We start from the raw sequence: 16,535 nt of genomic DNA on the forward strand, positions 1-16,535 counted from the left end.
AACCACAGTGTCCTTTGCCTTACAGAAGCTTTGCAATTTTATGAGATCCCATTTGTCGATTCTTGATCTTAGAGCATAAGCCATTGGTGTTTTGTTCAGGAAATTTTTTCCAGTGCCCATGTGTTCCAGATGCTTCCCTAGTTTTTCTTCTATTAGTTTGAGTGTGTCTGGTTTGATGTGGAGGTCCTTGATCCACTTCGACTTAAGCTTTGTACAGGGTGATAAGCATGGATCGATCTGCATTCTTCTACATGTTGCCCTCCAGTTGAACCAGCACCATTTGCTGAAAATGCTATCTTTTTTCCATTGGATGGTTTTGGCTCCTTTGTCAAAAATCAAGTGACCATAGGTGTGTGGGTTCATTTCTGGGTCTTCAATTCTATTCCATTGGTCTATCTGTCTGTCTCTGTACCAATACCATGCAGTTTTTATCACTATTGCTCTGTAATACTGCTTGAGTTCAGGGATAGTGATTCCCCCTGAAGTCCTTTTATTGTTGAGGATAGCTTTAGCTATCCTGGGTTTTTTGTTATTCCAGATGAATTTGCAAATTGTTCTGTCTAACTCTTTGAAGAATTGGATTGGTATTTTGATGGGGATTGCATTGAATCTGTAGATTGCTTTTGGTAAAATGGCCATTTTTACTATATTAATCCTGCCAATCCATGAGCATGGGAGATCTTTCCATCTTCTGAGGTCTTCTTCAATTTCTTTCCTCAGTGTCTTGAAGTTCTTATTGTACAGATCTTTTACTTGCTTGGTTAAAGTCACACCGAGGTACTTTATATTATTTGGGTCTATTATGAAGGGTGTCGTTTCCCTAATTTCTTTCTCGGCTTGTTTCTCTTTTGTGTAGAGGAAGGCTACTGATTTATTTGAGTTAATTTTATACCCAGCCACTTTGCTGAAGTTGTTTATCAGCTTTAGTAGTTCTCTGGTGGAACTTTTGGGATCACTTAAATATACTATCATATCATCTGCAAACAGTGATATTTTGACTTCTTCTTTTCCGATCTGTATCCCCTTGACATCCTTTTGTTGTCTGATTGCCCTGGCTAGAACTTCAAGAACTATATTGAATAAGTAGGGAGAGAGTGGGCAGCCTTGTCTAGTCCCTGATTTTAGTGGGATTGCTTCAAGTTTCTCTCCATTTAGTTTAATGTTAGCAACTGGTTTGCTGTATATGGCTTTTACTATGTTCAGGTATGGGCCTTGAATTCCTATTCTTTCCAGGACTTTTATCATGAAGGGGTGTTGAATTTTGTCAAATGCTTTCTCAGCGTCTAATGAAATGATCATGTGGTTTTGTTCTTTCAGTTTGTTTATATAATGGATCACGTTGATGGTTTTCCGTATATTAAACCATCCCTGCATGCCTGGGATGAAGCCTACTTGGTCATGGTGGATGATTGTTTTGATGTGCTCTTGGATTCGGTTTGCCAGAATTTTGTTGAGTATTTTTGCGTCGATATTCATAAGGGAAATTGGTCTGAAGTTCTCTTTCTTTGTTGTATCTTTATGTGGTTTAGGTATAAGAGTAATTGTGGCTTCATAGAAGGTATTCGGTAGTGATCCATCTGTTTCAATTTTGTGGAATAGTTTGGATAATATTGGTATGAGGTCTTCTCTGAAGGTTTGGTAGAATTCTGCACTAAACCCGTCTGGACCTGGGCTCTTTTTGGTTGGGAGATCTTTAATGGCTGCTTCTATTTCCTTAGGAGTTATGGGGTTGTTTAACTGGTTTATCTGTTCCTGATTTAACTTCGGTACCTGGTATCTGTCTAGGAAATTGTCCATTTCCTGAAGATTTTCAAGTTTTGTTGAATATAGGTTTTTATAGTAAGATCTGATGATTTTTTGAATTTCCTCTGAATCTGTTGTCATGTCTCCCTTTTCATTTCTGATTTTGTTAATTTGGATGCACTCTCTGTGTCCTCTCGTTAGTCTGGCTAAGGGTTTATCTATCTTGTTGATTTTCTCAAAGAACCAACTTTTGGTTCTATTGATTCTTTCTATGGTCCTTTTTGTTTCTACTTGGTTGATTTCAGCTCTGAGTTTGATTATTTCCTGCCTTCTACTCCTCCTGGGTGTATGTGCTTCTTTTTGTTCTAGAGCTTTTAGGTGTGCTGTCAAGCTGCTGACATATGCTCTTTCCTGTTTCTTTCTGCAGGCACTCAGCGCTATGAGTTTTCCTCTTAGCACAGCTTTCATTGTGTCCCATAAGTTTGGGTATGTTGTACCTTCATTTTCATTAAATTCTAAAAAGTTTTTAATTTCTTTCTTTATTTCTTCCTTGACCAGGTTATCATTGAGTAGAGCATTGTTCAATTTCCAAGTATATGTGGGCATTCTTCCTTGATTGTTATTGAAGACCAGTTTTAGGCCGTGGTGGTCTGATAGCACGCATGGGATTATTTCTATCTTTCTGTACCTGTTGAGGCCCGTTTTTTGACCAATTATATGGTCAATTTTGGAGAAAGTACCATGAGGAGCTGAGAAGAAGGTATATCCTTTTGCTTTAGGATAGAATGTTCTATAAATATCCGTTAAGTCCATTTGGCTCATGACTTCTCTTAGTCTGTCTACATCTCTGTTCAATTTCTGTTTCCATGATCTGTCCATTGATGAGAGTGGGGTGTTGAAATCTCCCACTATTATTGTGTGAGGTGCAATGTGTGTTTTGAGCTTTAGTAAGGTTTCTTTTACATATGTAGGTGCCCTTGTATTTGGGGCATAGATATTTAGGATTGAGAGTTCATCTTGGTGGATTTTTCCTTTGATGAATATGAAGTGTCCTTCCTTATCTTTTTTGATGACTTTTAATTGAAAATTGATTTTATTTGATATTAGAATGGCTACTCCAGCTTGCTTCTTCTGACCATTTGCTTGGAAAATTGTTTTCCAGCCTTTCACTCTGAGGTAATGTCTGTCTTTGTCTCTGAGGTGTGTTTCCTGTAGGCAGCAGAATGCAGGGTCCTCGTTGCGTATCCAGTTTGTTAATCTATGTCTTTTTATTGGGGAGTTGAGGCCATTGATGTTGAGAGATATTAAGGAATAGTGATTATTGCTTCCCGTTATATTCATATTTGGATGTGAGGTTATGTTTGTGTGCTTTCCTTCTCTTTGTTTTGTTGCCAAGACGATTAGTTTCATGCTTCTTCTAGGTTATAGCTTGCCTCCTTATGTTGGGCTTTACCATTTATTATCCTTTGTAGTGCTGGATTTGTAGAAAGATATTGTGTAAATTTGGTTTTGTCATGGAATATCTTGGTTTCTCCATCTATGTTAATTGAGAGTTTTGCAGGATACAGTAACCTGGGCTGGCATTTGTGTTCTCTTAGTGTCTGTATGACATCAGTCCAGGATCTTCTGGCCTTTATAGTTTCTGGCGAGAAGTCTGGTGTGATTCTGATAGGTCTGCCTTTATATGTTACTTGACCTTTTTCCCTTACTGCTTTTAATATTCTTTCTTTATTTTGTGCGTTTGGTGTTTTGACTATTGTGTGACGGGAGGTGTTTCTTTTCTGGTCCAATCTATTTGGAGTTCTGTAGGCTTCTTGTATGTCTATGGGTATCTCTTTTTTTAGGTTAGGGAAGTTTTCTTCTTTGATTTTGTTGAAGATATTTACTGGTCCTTTGAGCTGGGAGTCTTCACTCTCTTCTATACCTATTATCCTTACGTTTGATCTTCTCATTGAGTCCTGGATTTCCTGTATGTTTTGGACCAGTAGCTTTTTCCGCTTTACATTATCTTTGACAGTTGAGTCAATGATTTCTATGGAATCTTCTGCTCCTGAGATTCTCTCTTCCATCTCTTGTATTCTGTTGGTGAAGCTTGTATCTACAGCTCCTTGTCTCTTCTTTTGGTTTTCTATATCCAGGGTTGTTTCCATGTGTTCTTTCTTGATTGCTTCTATTTCCATTTTTAATTCCTTCAACTGTTTGATTGTGTTTTCCTGGAATTCTTTCAGGGATTTTTGCGATTCCTCTCTGTAGGCTTCTACTTGTTTGTTAATGTTTTCCTGTGTTTCCCTAAGGGAGTTCTTCACGTCTTTCTTGAAGTCCTCCAGCATCATGATCAAATATGATTTTGAAACTAGATCTTGCTTTTCTGGTGTGTTTGGATGTTCCATGTTTGTTTTGGTGGGAGAATTGGGCTCCGATGATGCCATGTAGTCTTGGTTTCTGTTGCTTGGGTTCCTGCGCTTGCCTCTCGCCATCAGATTATCTCTAGTGTAACTTTGTTCTGCTATTTCTGACAGTGGCTAGACTGTCCTATAAGCCTGTGTGTCAGGAGTGCTGTAGACCTGTTTTCCTCTCTTTCAGTCAGTTCTGGGGACAGAGTGTTCTGCTTTCCGGCGTGTGGTTTTTCCTCTCTACAGGTCTTCAGCTGTTCCTGTGGGCCTGTGTCTTGAGTTCACCAGGCAGCTTTCTTGCAGCAGAAAAGTTGGTCTTACCTGTGGTCCCGAGGCTCAAGTTCGCTCGTGGGGTGCTACCCACGGGCTCTCTGCAGCTGCAGCAACCAGGAAGACCTGTGCCACCGTTTCCGGGAGCTTCAGTGCACCAGGGTTCCAGATGGTCTTTGGCTTTTTCCTCTGGCGTCCGAGATGTGTGTGCAGAGAGCAGTCTCTTCTGGTTTCCCAGGCTTGTCTGCCTCTCTGAAGGTTCAGCTCTCCCTCCCACGGGATTTGGGTGCAGAGAACTGTTTATCCGGTCTGTTTCCTTCTGGTTCTGGTGGTGTCTCAGGCACAGGGGTCCTGCCGCTCCTGGGCCCTCCCCCACGGGAGCCCAGAGGCCTTATACAGTTTCCTCTTGGGCCAGGGATGTGGGCAGGGGTGAGCAGTGTTGGTGGTCTCTTCCGCTCTGCAGCCTCAGGAGTGCCCACCTGACCAGGCGGTGAGGTCTCTCTCTCTCTCACGGGGTCTGGGAGCAGAGCTTATGAAGTCTTTATAACACTTTTATTAAGCCACTCTGAGTTGCTTTAAAAATTTAATCTGTCCTTTGATTTTCTTTTCCTTCTTACTTTTTTGTTTTTTGCCTATTTCTAAAATTAAACTATAGTTCTTTGAACAAGAAATAGTCTACTAGTAATCCTGACCTCTCTTTGTTGTTTGATTAAACAATCATAAAATTACCTTGATAGTTTAAGTCATTAGGGAGGGTAATAATTTTTGAATAATTAACTACATATATAATGTAAATATAATATAAAATATGTATTCAAATATATAAACACACATATTTATACATATATATACACAAACATATAAACACACACACACACACACACATATATATATATATATATGGTGATAAACAGAAAAGGAGCCCATTAAATTGCTGAAAGTTTTCACATACAGTTAAAAATTTCTCACTTTAATAAAAACACAGAGACAATCCATGAGACATTTCCACATTATCATATATGTATTATTAGCATACATTCATATTATTTTATAGAAGACTTTCGTCTACAATGAAAAGTTTTAAGATGGAAAGCAAACTAAATTGATTTTCATTTTCTGATTTCCCAATCAATTAATGACATAGTAAGCAATCCAGAAATGTTCTACGTGTTAGCTGTCAGTCTGAAAATAAGACATTAGTTGTCTTTAATTCAGTGAGTAAACCACAACTGGAGAATTACAAGTTCATTTTTAGAAGAGAAGAAAATAGCAGATGATAGAAACCTCAAACAGTAAGAAAGTCCCCTGAAAATGTCTTTGCAAACACAGAATGACAAGTACTTAATGTAAATAGAGTATAGAATACTTGCTAAATTAAATCGCAAAGATTTCCAATTCGTGCAGCTGCATTGAGAAAGGCTGTAACTAAATACACACATGGGGAACTTTCTTACTAACCTGGCCTGGAAGTTTTCCTCAGCCCCATTTCTAGGATATGCAAGGCCTTCAGGAAATTTTTCTGAGACAACTGTCTAGATTACCAATTTGATTTTTCAAAGTGTTATAAAGTTTACACACCTATATGAGGTGCCATAATTTCCTTGGTAGCATTTGATAAAGTGGAGTTGTTTATATATTTGTGTATTTTTTATTGTTACAGGAAAGATAGATTATTCACTAATCATGGCTCCTGGCTATTTTCACATCACCCAGCTGTGAGACAGAGGTAGCAGGGCTACCCTAATACTAATACCCCAATAGCTCTATGAGTCTATTAGGATTAAAGGACTATAGAGTCCCTTGCCTTAACTCTGATATTTAATACTGGTTGCATTGCTGTTTGTGAACCTGAGTCATTCCCCATCCCACCCCATAACTACCAAATTGTTGTGACTACCCCCAGAGTTGGTACAATGCTTTCTTGACAATGACCAGAGTTGTAAATTTCGTGTAGCCTGAGACATTTCCACATTATCATATATGTATTATTAGCATACATTCATATTATTTTATAGAAGACTTTCGTCTACAATGAAAAGTTTTAAGATGGAAAGCAAACTAAATTGATTTTCATTTTCTGATTTCCCAATCAATTAATGACATAGTAAGCAATCCAGAAATGTTCTACGTGTTAGCTGTCAGTCTGAAAATAAGACATTAGTTGTCTTTAATTCAGTGAGTAAACCACAACTGGAGAATTACAAGTTCATTTTTAGAAGAGAAGAAAATAGCAGATGATAGAAACCTCAAACAGTAAGAAAGTCCCCTGAAAATGTCTTTGCAAACACAGAATGACAAGTACTTAACGTAAATAGAGTGAGTCTGCTGTCTGTCATGTCCATTGACTTCCTTAGGCAGTATCTGCCGCATACTTACCACATGATCCACTCTAGTGTTGACTGAGAATTTACCTTCCACCACTCTACCCAGAGAAGAGATAGCTGAGGCGCCTATGGACGACATGAAATGCCGTCCAGGTCAGCATGGTCCAAGCTCAACACATAATCCAAACAGGAATCTACATGTTTCTAAAGAGTCTGTGGGTATAGAAAGCAAAGGTCTGTCAAAGAGACGCGCAAGGCTAGAATGCAGCCTGACATAAGCTGTGCAGCCTCTGCAGCAGGTCCACGTGACAAGTGTAGAGGAAGGACACTGGCTACTGCCCTGAGTTCTTGGGGGTTACAGAGTAGAATGGACATGGTAGTCTAAAGAGCTGATATTCCAGCACATAGATGTGGCTCAAGTCTAGAAAACATTAGCATCCTGAATTTGTCCTGTGCAGGTAGAAGTGGCAGTCTTCTCAAATTAGCATGTGAGCCTCATCCTGGAGACCCTAAATCAGTCAATCATTTACCATCTCTTGGAAGCCATCTCTAGCCAGATTAGTTTCTCTCTGGGGGGGGGGGGGGTATTTGCTTCCCCTCTGTATTATGTAGAGGCATAGAGAATGCTCAGCAGAGAAGTGGAACAAGGGCCTGGTCTGATGGGAGTCATCCTGTCCAGAAGGGAGAGAGGCTGCTTCCAGGCACAGGAATGTTTATCACCCGGAAGATGAGTCAAGGCATTGGGCCTTGGACTTAGCTTTTCTGCTCTGTTCATCTCAATAGCAATGACCTCAGATGGTCTAGAGGCTTCTTGTTAAGCTGTTGCTGACTGCCTTCTAATGCTCCTTTCCTGATGTCCTAGTTGGGCAAACTTCAGAGATGTGCTTTCACAATCTCTCTACAACAGAGGGCTGCAATTTTAAGAGTGAATGGCCACATCCGTAAGGCATTAGCATAAATTCATAAGCATTAACATTGTGTATAAGAGCTTTCTCAGTTTCATAGCAGCAGATCGGGCTCTGAGGAAAAGCAGTCAGCTCATGGGTTCTACACTGAGTAAACGCAATGTAAGTTGAGGCGGTTATCATTGCTTATGGTGCTCATATGAATTGATGAAAATGGGCAGCTGTCACTTCAGGAGAAAAATGGAATCTGGGAATCTTACTGGAGCACTAGGAACTATGAATTATGGCTAGTAATCTAAACCTATTTTTTAAAGTCTAGTCCTAGTCAAAGAACAATGAAAATAGAGGCTGTCTCATTGCCTTTTTGTTCATACAAGAAACAGATAAGAAAGTATTGGTATTCTAAAGCCATAGATCAAACACTGTAGCTTAAGACTTTTACAATGGCAATAATTAGAAAGACATGCATCTTTTGTGGAAAAGTTAATACCTATTATTTCTTCCGTGTTGCTATGGAAAGAGATGTAGTCATTGGAGGATGGAACTTTGTCCCTGCCCTGAAGCAAAGACGAACTCCAGATTTTAGTTTACTTTTAATGTGATTTATTTTGCTTTCTTATTTTCCTCTCCCTCCCTCTTCTTCCTTCTGTTCTTCTCATTCTCCTTCTCTCTCTCTCTCTCTCTCTCTCTCTCTCTCTCTCTCTCTCTCTCTCTTGCTATTCTTCCAAATCCCCTTGAAACCCTATTGGGTCTAAATAGATCACTTCCTTTATGGGTAGTTACTTCAACTTGCTTTTTGAGAGAGAAATTAATTGACTCTCTCTCACAGCAGAGACTCCTGGAGAATCCATTTGTCCTAAGAGAAGTAGGTGTCTCAGGTAGAACAATGGATCCGACGCAAGCTCTGTCCATGATTTAAAAATCTCTGTGGATTATCTTTGTTTCAGGGATGATTCATTGCTGATGTCTTTGCCAATTCTAAGGCCACTATTAAAGAGAACAGGCCCCACTTGTATGCAGCTGTGACAGTGCTACAGATTCAAATTGTCACTAAGGAAAAGTGCAGGAGATTAAAGGAAATATGATTCTGTCGATTGGTCATTTAAATTTAAAGAGGAATAAGGAGATGAATATGCATCTTTTATGATTTTTTCTTGGACACATACATAAGAAAACTTTTAACTGTGGTTACCATTGAAGTGTGTAGGTGTGCTGGGGTGGGGAGATAGCTCAGTAGATAATAGAAAACACTTGCTAATTCTGTAAGCAGGATGACCAGAGGACCTGAGTTTGAATCGTTAGGCAAAAAGTCAGGTATGTCTTTATGTGACTATAACCCTGGCATTGAGGGTGGAAACAGACACTTTCCAAGAACTCTTCGACCTCCACCCTAATCTTTGAGCAAGTGAACAAGCATGTCTCAAGGCAATAAGACAAATATCTATAGAAAAAATACATCCAATGGCTTAGTCAGGCCTTTGTACCTGTACCTTCATACTCCATACACAAATATACATAACACAAACACAGGATTTACTTTGGCTTACAGTTTTACAGGTGTGAATTCATCATGGTGGGAGAGAGGAGTTCATATCATGTTAGGTAGGAAGCAGGGGAAATGGTGGGAGATCACAGGGCAAGATACAGACCCCAAGCTGTACTTCAGTGAGCACCTCTAATTAGACCACACCTCTCACCTTTCAGAGCCTCTCAATTAACGCTGTCATATTATGAGAAAATTAAGGGATGATGCCATACATCTGACTTTCAGGGTCTATGTTTGGAAGCATCTCCACTAACACTGTACTTATCTTCCAGGTGTCTGTCAATCCAATCAAGTAGACAGTTAAGATTAGCATCGTGACAGGGCTGGAAGAAGGGGGGTTTAAATAACTTAATTCCCCTCCATGCATCTTTGGGTCATATTATTCAGGATCCTTGCTATGTTCTTTTATGGATTCAGTAAAATTCACATATGATTTGGATTTCTCTGCATTTTAGAGAACGTACCGCATGTCTGCTCAAGCTATTATATAACAATTTGAGAGAGATGATTCTGTGGGCCTGTCTTCTTAACTATAGGATATAGGAGACTTTTAAAGTCATATGATCCTCTCTGATCATTAAAAGAAGATGACGATGGGAATTCAAAGCATGGAATGGGCTGAATGTGCCATCGTTAGCTTGCAGGTGGAGATTTGGTTAGGGATTCGGGCTGCATCGAGAGAGATTATTCCCCAGAGGATACCCAGTAAGAGAACAGAGCAAGCAGCCTACCCATGCAGGGATCTGAACACTGGTGAGATCAGAAGCTGACACCTCATTTTCAGGCTCAGATGCCTTGAGCAGGGAAACCAGTCACACATGCAGATTTCTGCCCTGTAGAATTGCGAGCTAGTAAACAAAAGCTGTGTAATGTCAGGATTGCAGAGAAACAGAAAAGTAATAGATTTCTGTAATATTTCTATTTAGGAAAATCAACACAGTAAGACTTATCAGAAAAGTGAAATTTATATTTTTCTACCTACTTAATACCATTTAGTTAAATTAAAAACAATAACTATTATTTTTAAAACTAGCAAGGATAGCTTAGTGTATGGAAAACTCAAACTCCATTAAAGTTAGACGTCAAGGTGCAATATCTAAATCTAAAGTGGTATTTTCTCATTAATTTCCATTTAATAGATTCATTTACTTATTGCTGTCATTCTAGCAAAGAAATTATACACCACTTTGAAATGTCAGTGCATGTTCATGAGGGAAAATTCCAAAAGTTAAATAACACACTTCAATACCTTTGGCATGGGCACAAATGCGCTAGTGGTTTATTTCAGGCGTGCTGGGACCCAGGGTTAGGAAGGTCATACCTGTTTGCTTCACTACCATCTACCGTGTGAACTCGGCGCCTCCCTTGGGTCTTAGCATACAGTCTGTGCTCAATACCAACCTGTCAGCTGAGACAAATGAACGCACTTGCTGTGAGTGTTGTCTTTTAAAGGCTTTGTGGGTTCTTTCCACTCAGTTTCTCCTATCACTTGCTTTCACTTCTTCAGAGCAATGAAACTTCCCATTAATACAGGTTTACTTTGAAAGTCCAATCATCTCCACCCACCGCCATTTAGCTTCCTTCCTTCTCTATCCTCGATATTTACAGAATCTATTCTGGTGTCAATGGTTATGACCCTAGACCACACACGTGGAAGCCTGTGAACTGACTGCATTAGGAGGTGGAGCTTTTTAGGGGTGATTAGACCAGGAGGGCTCTAGCCACCAGAGTGGGAGCAATGTCTCAGGCCTTCCGTCATAAGCCAGAAAGTGAGGCCTTTAAAGATTCTCAGTCTGCTAGTATCCCATCCTTTCTTTGCCTTTAGGACCATGAGAAATCAATTTCCATGGTGTATGAGCCACCTGATTTCTGGAAGGTTTGAGACAGTTTCTTTCGGAACTAAGCTCCAGATCTACCACCACTCAATGCTTTTGACTGACCAGATGCACATTGTTTCAATGAGACCAAGCGCACTTCTCTCCTGAATGCTGGGTCCCCTGGTCTTTGCTACAGCAAGTTCTCATTCCCTTTAGAGGGAATTCTTGGCTCTTCATCTCAGTCTAGAGACAGAGTCTTCAGGTGGCACAAACAGCATGGGCTTGATGAAAATGCCTGATACATAGAATTAATGTTAACCAATAAAATGAAATATATATTGAAAAATGGTTCTAGTAGATGAATATTCTTTATGGTGGCTGGATAATTCATGTTTAACTAACTTCGTTTACCCTTTGTAGTCCAGCTATGAAGGCAGATGGGAAGACCACCCTGGTGTCTGAGGACAAAGAGTAATGACAAATATAACCACGGATGTCTTAGTTTTCATTGCTGAAGTGAAATTCTTGACCAAGTAGAGAGCGATTTACTTAGGTTCAAGGTCTCAGAGGTCCATTGTCCTTGGCTTTATTAATTCAAGACCCCTGGTGAAGCAGAACCTAAATGCATCAGGAGACACCCACTTCACAATGAGGAAAACCAGGATGTCCTCTAAAGCACTGGTTCCCAACCTTCCTAATGTTGGAACCCTTTAATACAGTTCTTTATGTTATAATGACACCCAACCAAAAATTATTTTTGTTGCTACTTTATAACTGTAATTTTGGTACTGTTAAGAATCACAATGTAAATATCTGAATTTTCTTATGGTTTTAGGCGACCTCTGTAAAGGGGTCATTCTATATCTCCTAAAGGGGGTCACAACCCACTAGGTGAGAACTGCTCTAAGCCATGTGTCAAGTTCCTCCAGCAAAATGCCACTTCCCAAGGTTTACACCACCTCCCTGAAAAGTGCCATGATTTAGGATCCAAGCTTTCAACACATGGGGCTTTATTTTGGGGCACATTTCATATTCAAACCACAGCACTGAACTAAGAGGTATACTAAATCATAATCAATATACTTCATGTGCTTTCTGTGCTTGGTTTCAGGGCCGGTCCCCTAAACTGTGACACTGCATATCCACATGCATCCTAGGGTGGGTACTTCTTTTGTCTATTTAGAAACTTGGAATTATTGATTTAAAGGCCCTAGGAAATTTAATTTACCAAGTAGGGCTTATTCACTAGACTATTTCCTCTATGTCCTTAGGGTTATGAAGATAATTGCCATGCAAGTAGCCCTCAGAGACCCAGCTAAGCCTTGCCCTTCCTCAGAACTACAAGTAGTTGCAAGCATGAAAGGTTTCTTTTTAACAAAGGACATCATGACCCTGTGCTAAATCTGTATCAGTTTCTTTCTCCAACTCTGAGTTTTGAAGGCTCAATTTAGCATCCAAAAAAATTGAGGCATGTTCTTCCCCCTCTGTACCTCATTATCAACGACAAAGAGTTGAAGAACAAATGTTGGCTGGCAATTTCACCATGATGCATGATGGAGCAGAACACAGACTTGCTTTTTGTCATATATGGGGTCTCCAAGTTATGGCAGAAGCAGATATTTTTTTCAAGGGAGATACAAACAGGAAAGAATCTTCCCATGTTTAGTGAACCAAGTCTATTCATCCCTGACATCTGGGCTGCTGCAGGTAACTCGCATGTGTCCAGCAATGTGCATGACAAAAGACGATGTCTTCCCACTAATTAACATGTAATCACCCCAGTGTAATTGGCTTATGCTCCCTTATCATATCAAATATACTTCAAGAAGAACAATCTTGATGCATCCAGAAAGCAACAAGAGGGAATGATCTTAAAAGATCCAGCAGGAACACTTTTTGCACTTTATGTTTCCTAAGAAGGATGTTTGTGCTCTTAAGGCAAATCTGATCCTATTGCTAGGTTTCTATTCTGTTGTTTATAGCCTTCAGGAAAGCACAAAGAACCCCAGAGCCTTCCTCTCTGGAGATCAAGAGTCAGAAACTGATGGTCTGTCCCTGAATATATCCAGCCAACAGGAATTGATATTTGGTATGTACAGCGTGCAACTGCTTAAAATCATTTGAACTACTTGCCAAAAATTAAAAGCCAGGAGCTTTTCACATTATTCAGAAACCCAAATTTTGGCTCTTTCAATGAGAAGTCTAACTTTTGACATCGGTGGTCTGGTTTTCCACATGGCAACTGGAGTTAGGTAGCCTTTGTGGCTTGTAGAATTCCTTTGTGGGAGTCAGGGAAAGGCATGCCTCCCGGCATACAAGTTGTAAGCTTGCCTCATCAGGAAGCCCACGTGTAATGGCTTTGCCACAACTGGCACTACCTGCTTAAGCTGTTTCACTTCTGTGTGAGCCCTTTAGATACTTAACTTTGTGACCGCTGCCCAAGCCTTTGGAGGTAGCTGCTGCCTGCCTGCAGCACCCTCCTTGATGAATGAATGTGGCCTAGAGGTGGTTCTTTGATTTTTTTTTTCCATAGAGATGGAGGTTCAAGCATTTGTCTGGCCTAGCCCTGTTTTTTTTTTTTTTTTTTCTTAAGAAGAAAGCTTCACAGTAGTGTAGAAATTACATTCACCAGAAGGGCTGCATCATACTGTCGTGGCCTATCTACCTTCCAAACTCTCTTTCCTATCCTGTATTAATTTTGATTTTTTTTTTTGTCAGCCCATGGGAGAGATCTGAGCAGATCATAGCAACTTCTCAGGAAGGACAGAGGAATGAGATTCCCACCACCGAAGTTTGAGGTGGACCTCATGAGCCATCTTTGACTGAGCAACTTGCAGGATCCATATGTCAACAACTCACTTTTACTAAACCCGGCCTTAAAGTGAGTCCAGCATCTCCTGATAAGGACACTAAGGACCCACGGAGCTCCTCTGTGGCCTTCACAGACCAATAGTTTCCTCTATGGTTTTCAAAAATCCACTGCGTCTGCGTATTTCTTAAAGCACTGGAATGACAACCCCGAGGGTAATTCCTGGAGTGCAGCTGTCTTTGATGCTGTAGGAGTGATACAGTGAAGTGGATGACAGGCCAGGTTAGAACTTATAAAGCATTCCATTGTTGAGGTTTGGTCTGTTGTGTGTATGGTAATTCTGGCTACCTCTGGGAATAAGGAGATCCTCACAGATACCGAAGGATGCTATGAAACTTCTTCCTTAGTTTGAAACTATTGGTTGAATAAAGATGTCTATTGCTAGAAGCTGGGCAGAAAAGAGGTGGGCAGGGCTTTGGTTTCCAGGTTTGGAGTCTGAGGCAGGGAACACAAGGACAGAGAAGAAAGTGAAGGGAGGGAGATGCCATGGGATAGATAAATCCTGAGAACATGGCCAAGAAGGCAAGTCCCATGTGGAACATGGCAAGTCGTATCTCAGTGTTATTGGCAGAGAAATAGAGAAAATAGCTTAAAGGGATGATATCTGTCCAGCTCTAATGATGTCTAAGGCTTATAATAAATATAAAAGTTTTGCATCTTTTATCCATGGGAACTACATGATCTAAGGCAGCATAGAAGCCTCCAATTAATATTAAAGATTTACCACAACAATTCATAGCAAGCACAATCACATCATAGCTAGGAGTCCATTTTGGCAGAATGGATTTCAGATTGTGATTGAACACTGGCACAATCTAGTGGTTAGTGGTTATGTTAACTTGTTAACATGACTGTAGCCTTCAAACAAAAAGCAGTTAGTCCTTATTCTAAAATTATTCTATTCTATTGATTCTTCTACATCGATGGGTTCAGCCATGGGTTAAAAATAACCACAAAAAGAAAACAAGTATTAAAAGGTAAGACTTTTTTCTTTGGCTTCTATATCCTAAACAGTTTGGTATAACAACTCTTAGGTGAAATCTGTTTATTGTTAGGGCTTGAAAGATGGCTCAGCAGTTAAGGGTGCTTACTGTTCTTACAGAACAGGTTCAGTTACCCATAATAGGCTGCTTGCAAGCACTGTAACTTCAATTCCAGGGGATCCACTGCCCTCTGCTTCCCCAGGTGCCTGCAAGATGGAGAGTTTGGGAGTGTTCTCCACACATCTGAGAGACACAGTCTTTATGCATTTAAATGAGAACACAATAAATGTTTGACAATCTGTGGAGTCAGTCCTCTTTACCTTACCAGCTGGAGTAAATTAATGACAAACATCTCAAGCCCTTAGTCCATTAAAATTGAAGTAAGCGCTTTCCCAGTAGGAATCTGAATAAGTGAGATCGTGCTTGTTCTAGGTACATAGAATTGCTAGACATTTGGGTGCTCAGCCCGAAGTCAAGGAGAACTATAAAAAAATATTGGTTCTTTCCTTTCATTGTTGTGTACTGCACAAAGCACTTTACGAATTTCAGCAAATGAAAGATAGTAAAGGTTGCTTTGCTGTATGCATATTTAACAAATTGATTTTTACAGTGGAAAGTATATAAATGTATGAATGAACATCAAGCCATTTGCTGAAAGTATGACTTCTTAATTGGGGCAGCTTGTGCTCAGAGTTAAAAATAATTTTAGAGTTTCAAATACTGTGAGATAATGCAATGGTTAAAATCAAGACTTAAAGTCTCTGTAATAGCGTGAGTGTTCTGTCTGTTCCGTTTAGGAATGAGTTGCTGGCTATAGAATTCTTTATCTGGACACCTGGATCAAGCAGCATACAAAGGTCACAATGCCAATTTCACCGACTGGGTTTTGCAGTGCTGGAGTCTTGGGTTTTAGGGAAGGACTTGTGGTTGCTATGGAACTGTTAATAATGATTGCTGCCCGTACCTCCATTCTTCATACTCCCAATCTCCAATATAAAATCACTTAGATTTGGGCTGTAGGGCAGTAAACAAACTTTCGAGCAGGAATTAACTGGGCTCAGCCATTAGTGTCTTAATGTAGGAAACGACTTTCATTATAACCTTTACTTAACACTGGTATCTTAGCTATAAAGGACCCTCTATTTTCTTATAGTGGATGGAATCTTATGAAACCCAAACCTCACAGGGATGGGTACTGCAAGAGACTTTCAGCAGAAAATTAGTCCTGGAAAAATTTGGATCTATGCAGAATTAATTTTTATCACCAGTTTATTTTTTACCTTCATGTATAAAAGGAACTGGATTAATTAATCAAAAACTGGATTCTTAACTCTGAGAAGGCGTTCCTGTTGAACTATCTGTAAATTTAAAAGAAATAAAACTGGTAGAAAAGTACCGTTTTTGCTAGTTTGTGTGCATGAGAGAGATTTGTGATCCGAGCTTCTAACTCCCAAATCATGCTTCTAAGATACAGATCTCAGTCCTTATTAATGTGTAACTGATACTTAGGGAACAGTAATCAAGTTCTTTAGCTCCAGGCACATAAAGTTAGGGATGGTTTATTGGATGGGTGGGAAGAGGACATTTCTAATTTGGGGCTTCACAGCCTCTCCTATATGCAAATAATTCAACAATAATACAGGACAAATAGTTCCTATCTCAACAACTGCTACTTGCTCCAATCC

The sequence above is a fragment of the Rattus norvegicus genome, chromosome 9, assembly GCF_036323735.1.
Source record: "Rattus norvegicus strain BN/NHsdMcwi chromosome 9, GRCr8, whole genome shotgun sequence".
Classification (NCBI taxonomy): Eukaryota; Metazoa; Chordata; class Mammalia; order Rodentia; family Muridae; genus Rattus; species Rattus norvegicus.